Here is a 9396-nt window from a genome sequence, read left to right on the forward strand (position 1 = left end):
ATGGAGAACAAAAGGGAAGGAGAGAGACATTGATTGATCACCAGGTAATGAGGTTGATTAGTCATTTTGATCACTGAATTATAAATTCCTGTAATTAATTTTGAGTTAAAAGAAAGCTGAGTCCCCATGGAATTCACCCATTACATGTTTCAAAGCCAAATATGTTCTGGTGTTGCAAGCAGAGCTTCTTAGACTAAAAGTTGAAGTAAAAAAGAATGAGATGTAGCAATCAGTCCTCCTGCTTTGACAAAATTTATTTTTCAACCACATCGTCTTGGTCTCCACTACCTTAAATCCTCCTTAGCTGCATTGGTCAGCTGACCCCATCCCTCCTGGCCCCTTGAAGTGTAAACAACACATGGTAGACGTCAATGCTTGTTAACATCTCTGGTCTGGTTCAGCAAGGTTGTTCCCTAAAGATCTAGCTCCCAAAGACCCAGGAAAATTTGTCATTCTCAGCTCCAAGCACTCCCAGTAGGCAAGCCCAGCCCAGAACTGCCTGCAATCAAGTCAGTAGTTAATGTTTTAACCCATTCCTGGGCTGCACTAAACATTAAAGAGACATGTCCACAATATATTTCTCATTTCCTCAGTTCTTGTTCTAACGATCATTGCAAAGCTCAGTTCCTATATCCTTAAAAATGGTAGCTTATACTTTCCTCATTGAAGAGTTCTTAGTATAGTTTTGTTCCTAAATGGTAAAATTAAAGGTTGGGTATCTTCTAGTAGATCTGGAAACTCCACTTATACCTGAAACTAGCAAGGATACAATAATGAGTAAAACCAAACCTCATGTGGCTTTCAGTCTAAAAAGAGAAATGAGGATTAAACAACTTAGCAAGGGGATAAATACATGCTTACCAACAGTGGGAAATGCTCTGAAATTCAAGAATAGATTTATGGTGTGATGAAAGAATAAAATGGACAAGCTACATTTGGATTGAGGATTCTGAGGAATGTTCTTTGAAGAAGTGACACATCAGGTGAGTGGGATTTGGCAGGTGAAGAGTTGGAAGTGTGAGGCAGCAGAGATGTAAAGTCCCTAAGGTGGGAAAGATGCAGATATATGGAGGGGAAGGCTCACCTGGAGCTCTGCCTCCTTCCAGTCCGTCCCAGCATCTCAGATGGCAGCTGCTCCTTCATACCATGGACTCCTGCATTTTCAGCTTCTTTCCTTTGCCTTCCTTCTCAGTGCACAGAACTGTCTTCTCCAAACTACCCATGGATGCCCAACCAGCTACCTGTAGCCTCTGCTTCCAAAGGTCAATGGGCAATTTTGAAACGTGTATTGCTTGATGTGTCTGCAGAATTTTGCCCTGCTAGCTGCTCCCTCCTTTTTATTTTTTTAACACTTTGTCCTCTCTTGGATCTAAGGACACTTTGTTTTTCTGTTTTCTTTCTTCTCGAGACCTATCTTCTGTTTGTTTGTGCATGAAATATTGGTCCCTATATGTCCCATCCTCGATACACTTCCTTTCTCACTCATAAGCCATTCTTCCCAGGCATTCTCCCCCATTCCAACACTTTGAGGCAGCATTCTGGTGAACCCCCGAGAAAGCCCTCTGGCCTCAGAGCCTGAGTCATGGCATACAATACTGTTGGTGACTGTGTGAGAGGGAGCGCTCTCCTGCCATCTTTCCCTTTGTTTCTACCTCTGACCATAGAAGAGGTAAAGTTCCACTCTACTGCTCTCCCCTTTCGCCATTTCTTCCCTAAGAGAAAAGCAACAACTCCTACTGATCAGAGTGTGAAGCATTCACTTGGCTAAATTTTAAGAACAGGTGGGGTGCCTGCTCTTCCGAGACAGAATGAGACTCCATTTATCTTGCTGGCTTTTCCTACGCCTTCTCATTCAAAAGTACCTTTTCCCAGGTCTTGTTCTTTCAGGGTAAGTACACCTGGGGAGGGTCCTGCCCTAGAGGCAACCAGTCAACCCACTCCTTCTGGTCTCTGGGATTGGAGGTGCTATTATCTGCTTCCTGAATTTGGCCAGATGTAACTAAAGAGGAAAGAAGAAAGCCCTGCTTGCATTTATGGGCTGAAACCCTGTATTGTGGGCTCACTTTGGGAAATAGGATGCTTTCTTGATTATTGCTAAAGCAGTGCTTATATAATACCTGACTTTTGCTTTTTAATTTACCAACAGTTGCTGTTTATTAACTGACCAGATTATAAATATACCATGGTAAAGACCTTAGTTCATCCTAATAAGACTGCTGATCTGGTCTTCTCTGTGCCAGCATCTCCACCTTGTATACCATGGGCGGTCCTTTTCTCCATTCCAGTCATGGAGAAGATAAATGAAGGTCCACAGGAGGTTATTTGCTTCATTGAAGCATTTTCCAACAGTATAGATCTCATGAATCAAATCCTCCACGTAGAGGAGGAAGTGTGAGGCAGCAGAGATGTAAAGTCCCTAAGGTGGGAAAGATGCGGGTATATGGAGGGGAATCCTCCATGTCTGGAGATGGAGCAATCAGAGTTGTCTGTCAAGGCAATATACTTCTTACTGACTTTGCCATAACCACACTTACAGATTTTTTTATTCATTTACTCACTTTAGATTCAGGTACCCCACGCAATCCATGATTCCACAACCCTCAGCATGTTCACTGAAGCTTTGTTGAGCTTAACAAAGGTACCATTGAAGGTGTGACACAGGAAAAGAAGTTGTGACACCTATGGGCCTTTGGGTTCACACCATTGACACCTCTAATCCTAAAGACAAATGTCAATTTGGGTTCTGCAGGTACTTAGAAGTTGCCAGCTTTTCTTGCCATCCTAACCACTAGAATCTCAGTTCTGTACATCTGCATATTTCCTTGTGATCATGCTTAGCTTTTTCATAGATGAGCTCACTCCTTGCCTTTTGAGTCATCTTTAGGCAAACTTCTTTCTCAGGTGTTTTATATTCCCCTCTGTGAAATTTTTTTGCTTTTTCTTAAAGGTTTATGGCACAGCAGCAACCTTCTTCTTTTCTTGGTCCAACTAGAAAAGAGGAATTCATTTGACTTTTTACCTCTAGTAATCATGAGAAACTATGGAGGGAATAAGGGCACTAAAATCCTGCCCTCAAGCCAATGCTTCATCAAGGGATGCTTGCTTCCCACTTGAGCTGTCTCAGCACCTTCCTTTCCCTATCCACAATCCTTTCCTCATGGAATTTAAATACATTCTCTTTATCTGTTTCCTTGGCTGGTGCTCTAGCACTTCTCACCTTGAATGCTGCATACAGCAATCTCAGCCCCCTTCCTCCAGATGAGACCAAGTCCAAACCTTTCTCTGTGCACTGATGTCCACATGGAGACCTGATTAGATCATTCTCCTGCTTGGTCACACCAAAGATTTCAGAGCAAATGCCAGCTCGGTACTCCCCTGGTGTCCTCCCTTCCCACCATCAGCTGTAATTCTCAGGAGGTACCACACAGAGGCTCAAAGCCCTCTGCCATTTGTGATCCCCCTCTTCCTTTACCCTTATTCTAATTACCCTTTGCATTTTGTGTCCCCATGGGACCCTGAATGATCCTGCATTTCTCAACTAAACCACAGGAAGCAGGGCACAGCCTATATCTCCTGTGCTTAGCACAAAATGGGCCCTGGATAAATGTTTGGTGAATGAATGGCTCAACAGAAAGAGAAACAGAATGCTATGAACTCCAGGGTCAACTTGAGCATATGATGACAATAATGGTTATGGGGTCAAATGACTTCTATTTATTGAATCAACTTCCAGTTCAGGTGACTTGAGTGAAATCATATTATGTAAAATTTGATCAGACTATTGACATGAGTAAAAGTTATTTTTTGGGTTAGGGATGTAGCACCATGAAAGCTCTACAGTGGTACAGCACCATGAAAAAAAAGAAAGTAACATGGAAAGAAAGAAGAGAGAGAGAGAAAGAGAGAGAGAGAGAGAGAGAGAGAGAGAGAGAGAGAGAGAGAGAGAGAGAGAGAGAGAGAGAGGGAGAGGGAGAAAGAAAGGAAAGGAAAGAAGAAAAGAAAGAAAGAAAATGAAGGCAGGAGGGAGGAAGGAAGAGAAGAAGGAGGAAGAGAGGAAGGGAGGAGGGAGGAAGGAAGCAAAAGAAAATCTATTTCTTTAAATACTACAAAAACAAATGTCAGTATATTTTATATTCCTTCTATGACACCAGAGTGATTTGTATAGAGCATGAAACCGTACTTGATTTAAAAACCATTAAAATCTCTAGGCTTTGCTCCTAGCATTGCAAAGAAAAATCTTCTGGGGAAGTCCCTAGTTTTCTTTTGGAGTTCACAATTTTCCATTTGTCATCTGACTCACATCTTCTAGACTAGAAGAATATCAAAGTCATTGCTAATTAAGAGACTTCGCTGTATCACTTCTTATTAGCCACATTCTCTTGGAACTCACCTTTAAATTCTCTCCTACTGTGATAATTTGAAAAAATTAAAATTACTATGTAACCCTGATAAGACTTGGAAATTTGAAAGCAACAAACATTTAGATTGTATAGCAAGAGAATGATTTTAATTCTATGTTCAATGCATGCTTTCGGGGTGGCAAAGGGAAAGAAAAGGAAAGGGAGAAAACAAGGAAAGGAATTCAAAAGTTCTACACTGTTTATCACATCTGGCATTGCAATATGTTCACAAGGAAGTGTAACTTAAGTAATTTACCAGCTTCATTTTACAAACATCATCATTTAAGATTTAATGCCTGGACCTGAGACTAGATCACCCTCAAACAAGTGGATACTTGTTAAACTCTCTGAACTTTTATTACTAACTGGCAAATTGTCTCAACAAGCACATGCAGAAGCTTGTTATTCTTATGATTAATCTTTTGACTCATTTTCTTTCCTATCCTCCAATGTTGCTTTGGTGAACATTTTGTCCCTAGTATTATTATTATTATTATTATTATTGGCGAATGGTTAAAAATGGCCCAAAGTTTTGCCAATCCCCGAGGGTGCACTATTGTGACTCTTTGAACTCAACCCTGTCCACTGCCCACTCCAGTCCCTCCTGCTTTATTCTTCTCTGAATTTTTCCAACCCAACACAAACTGATGCAAATTTAGGATGTCACAAGCTCTATTTATTTCATCTTCCATTCTATTAACGCTAGGGACTAGCCTCAATCGTTCAGCACTGAGGTGAACAACAGTGACTTCTACTCACCCTGTGCATGCACTGACATAGATGTCATGGCCAGCACTCTTGCCCATTCCCTTTTGTGTGAGTGCATTGCTTTCATGTGCTGCTTGGGAAAGGGAGGATGAAATCATTTCCTTTGACTTAACACCATATTCTCATTTAGCTCTTTTCTTTTATTTGCTTTCTATTATATGTATATGGTACCTAGGAGACTTTTTTGCTTAATTCTGAGAATTGTTTTCTCTTTGTTTTGGGTTTAGGGAAGTTTTAGTTCACCCCCTGCATATGTTTTTAGTAGTTGTACATAGGGGTTGGTGGGCATAAGCAAATTAAATCAAGAGGGTGTAAAGCTGAAGGTGCCTTTTGCATATACTTACTGCTATAGTGTGCCTCGTAAATGTCCACCAAAAGTCCATGTAATAAAGGTTTGAACTCCAGGGTTGTGCCATTGGTAGGTGATGAAACCTTTGGAAGATGGAGCCTAGTGGGAAATACTTAGGTCTTTGGGGGGTGCATCCTCAAAGGCAATTGTGGGATCCCAGCCCCAGACACAGATGTGGATCTAGAAGCAACCTGAAACCTGTAAAGCATGCATATATGCAACTCTTTGAGGGCATTTCCACAAGCAGAGAACTAGATATTAGGCACTTTTTTCCAGTGTCTGATACCCAGAAAATACAAAAGTTGTGAATGAATCCAAAGTCTGCCAGACATTATTATCATGCATTGAAGTTAGGCATTCAGAAGAATAGTAACATTCAAAATTAAAAGCTAACATGCCTTACCAAAACAATTGTCATACATGGGAAACCCACATCATACTCAATGATGATAGACTGAGAATTTTTCCTCTAATATCCAGAACAAGGCAGAGATGCCTACTTTCACTATTTTTAATCAATACAGTATTGGAAACCCTACCCAGAACAATTAGGGAAGAAAAAGAATTATGAGGTATCAAATTTGAAAATGAAGAAGTAAAATGAAGCTAACATCATCTCATATACAAAAAGTCCTAAATATTTCACAAAATAATCTGTTAAAACTAATCTATAAATTCATCAAAGTAGCAGAATACAATGCTGAAATCAATTGTATTTCTAAACACTAACAATCAATAATCTGAAAAGAAAATTAAGGAACCAGTTCCACTTACAATAGCATCAAAAAGAACAACATATTTAGGAATTAAATTGACCAAGGAGGAAAAGAAATCATACAATGAAAATTATAAAATATTTCTGAGAGAAATCAAAGGCTTAGATATATTAAAAGACTTCCACATTCATGGATTGGAAGATATCAATACTATGGATTAAGGAGAGGACTGGGGATAGATTTACCTTCAAGAGACCATCCTAATGTCCAACCAGGTCCTATCTCGGAGTTTCTGCCACCTCCTTCTAGTGCCGTCCAATTATGAGTTCATTGATGGATTAATCCATTGATTAGAGCCCTCATGATCTAATCACCTTCTAAAATCCCACCTCTAAACTGACTGTGTTGGGGACCCCCCCCTTAACACATGAGAGAACACTTTATTTCCAAACCATAACATTTACCATAATAAAAAGTAGAAAAATATGCAAAAAAAAAGAAACACTAATAATCTGAAAACATTCACTAATCCTCTTATAAATAAATACTAAGGAGTACCATATGTTTTGATACCAAACTCACCTCTAGCATTCGTAATATTATTTTTAAAATATTAATCCATATCAATTCATACTTATCTTTTTAAAAAGAACTTTATATACTTTCTCAAAGCAGTCCTCAGAAACACAAAATAATCAAAGGTAATATAAAGATATGTGCATGATTAGAAAGTAAAATGAAATGTCAGCGCAATAATGTACAAGTTCAAAATCAAGAGCACAAGGCAGAGATGGTTACTCAAGGCTAGCTGGATCCTTTCTTGTAATTATGAGCTCCCAGTCAGTCCATTACACTCCCAGCGACACACAGCATGGCCGAACTTCTTGTTTTCACTACTGGCTTTTTTATTTTTTCCTGCTACTCCCACAATAACCTACTAACTTTCCCTCTAGGCTTATTATTTTCTGTTTCTCTTCTCTTTTCACTCCTCATATGTTATTGCTTTGCATTCACATAATTATAAGCATTTTGCTCCTCACTCCAGGCCACTAGGGAGAAACAATAATCTACATTCATCTTTCTACATAGCACATTCTGCACGCTCTTTCCACAGGATCACAGAAGTATTGAATTTTAGCACTGTTAGAGACTTTTATAATCACTGAGGATATCAGAGGTTAACAGACTTGGACAAGATTATTATGGCCACTTGGTGACTGAATTGGAACTCAGCCATATCTCTTAATTCCCTGTTTAGGGCAAAGTATCTGTGGTTAGGAACTGTCATATATATTAATTTTTTTCCTCTACCCATAGATTTGGGTTCCTAGTATTCCTCTGGGATTTTAATTGCTCTTAGTAAGCTACAAGGCTCTGCCATCTTCTCTTCCAATTTTGTCTATGGCTCAGGAAGGAAATGTGGGTCAGAGCTGGAGGCAGCTGGGTGGAAAGGAGCTGTAGATCTGTGAGTCAGGGGTGTTGGTCCTGACAGCGACACAGTCGCTTGTGTGTTTTTATAATGAAGATGAAATTCAGAGAGTATTTAATTATTGTTTTGATAATTTAGTGGTTTGAAAGTGTTTGCCAATAGTATTTTTAAATTACTTTCCCTTTGATTTCATCCTTCCTCTTAATTCAGCAATTAAATACCACTGATTAAGGCTCACAAATGGGGAAAATTAGCAAAGATCATAACAAAAAATATTTCAGGAAATGGTACAATGGACTCCTCAAGGATGGCCAGACATTAAGGAAGAATGGTAAAGCCAGAAGAAAGACACAAGTTGAGTCAGGATCCAAGGGCCCAAACAGGCTCTGGAGGGTGACCAGGCCTAGGCGAGGGACATGCTGTCATACAGTCTATGCAGGGTAGAGAGAGAGAGGTGGGGAAGAGCAATGGAGGCAGCAGCCTTAACACTGGCTGCCCCTTGGCCTGAATCATGCCCTATTAAAGGATGTCAAGAACAAAATATCAAATAAGATATTCAGAAGGAGGAAGAGATTGTCTGCCTCTTAGACTATGTGGGGAAATGCTAGGGAGACTCCCAGGCAGAACAGGTAAAGCCAAATTTCAGTCTAAAGAGACTCCTTACACGGGACACATGGTGGTAGAAAGGTCACTGTGGCCAGTCATCTTGCTTCCTTTTAGAGCCTCTAGAAAAGAGTTGGGGTGGGAGTCCTTTCGTTGGAATTCTTCTGGTGAGTATCCCTTTCCCTTCACCATGCTTATCTTTTTTCATTTCCTTTTTGACATGATTGTCCCTGGTACACACAGGCTTTGTCTGTGCTGTGCTATTTATTCATCTGTTTAACAAACATTGTTCTCTAAGTGCCAGCTACTGTACTAGATGCTGAAGATTCTGAGATGAAGGTCTGACAGCTCCCCCTTGGTGCTCACAGCTCAGCAGGGAAGATGCCCAGAAAAAGCCAGTCATTAAATAATGGACAGGGCACAGTAGGGAGGGTCCTAACATTGATGGGGACAGGAAGAGGGAACGAGGAGCAAGTAGGGGAGAATTCATAGGCAAGGACATTTTTTTGAGCCGAGTCTTGCAGGTGAGTGGGAATTTGAAACAGTTACAGTCATCAAGCTGCAAAGCAATTGGGAGTGAGAGTCTGAAAACTTCAAGATCTGTGATTTCCTTCATGTCCTAAAAATAGGTACTTTCAAGCTCATAGTACATGGATTGTCACTTCACAAGCTCTTAATTAGTTTTCCTTGACCAACTGTTGAGCTGAGTTTGGATTTTGGATATAACATTTTCAATCATTGAAAAAGATGAACTCACTTAATATCCAGTGGACTCCCATAGTTGGAAGGCTGGATAACTCTTTCTTGAATCCATGAGCTTTTTGCTCCCAAGTGCTCCATTATAAAGAGTCGAGTCCACTAATCACATTTAGTCTGTAAAACTCTAAATCCAGTTCTTTGGATATAAGTTTTCTAAAACTATTGTATCACAACTTCAACCAAGAAACAGGTATACAATTCTCTCCTTTGAAAAGAAAAATAAATAAATAAAATGCAAGGCTGCCTAAGATTTTTAAAAAATTTTTTAATTTGTTTCTTTTGTTTGACTTAAGGCCAAATAACTTAAAACAATATGTGCAATATAAAATTTAAATGCTAGCTAAATCTAGAAAAGAGTAACATGGAGGATAA

The 9396-nt window shown here is 39.7% G+C and overlaps 1 pseudogene; it reads right to left on the reverse strand.

Annotated features, from left to right (window-relative positions):
- Nucleotides 1-2194: 2194 nt before the first annotated feature.
- Nucleotides 2195-2967, reverse strand: LOC109677453 (large ribosomal subunit protein uL30-like; annotated as a pseudogene).
- Nucleotides 2968-9396: the final 6429 nt, after the last annotated feature.

This window comes from Castor canadensis, chromosome 15, assembly GCF_047511655.1.
Source record: "Castor canadensis chromosome 15, mCasCan1.hap1v2, whole genome shotgun sequence".
NCBI classification, from domain to species: domain Eukaryota; kingdom Metazoa; phylum Chordata; class Mammalia; order Rodentia; family Castoridae; genus Castor; species Castor canadensis.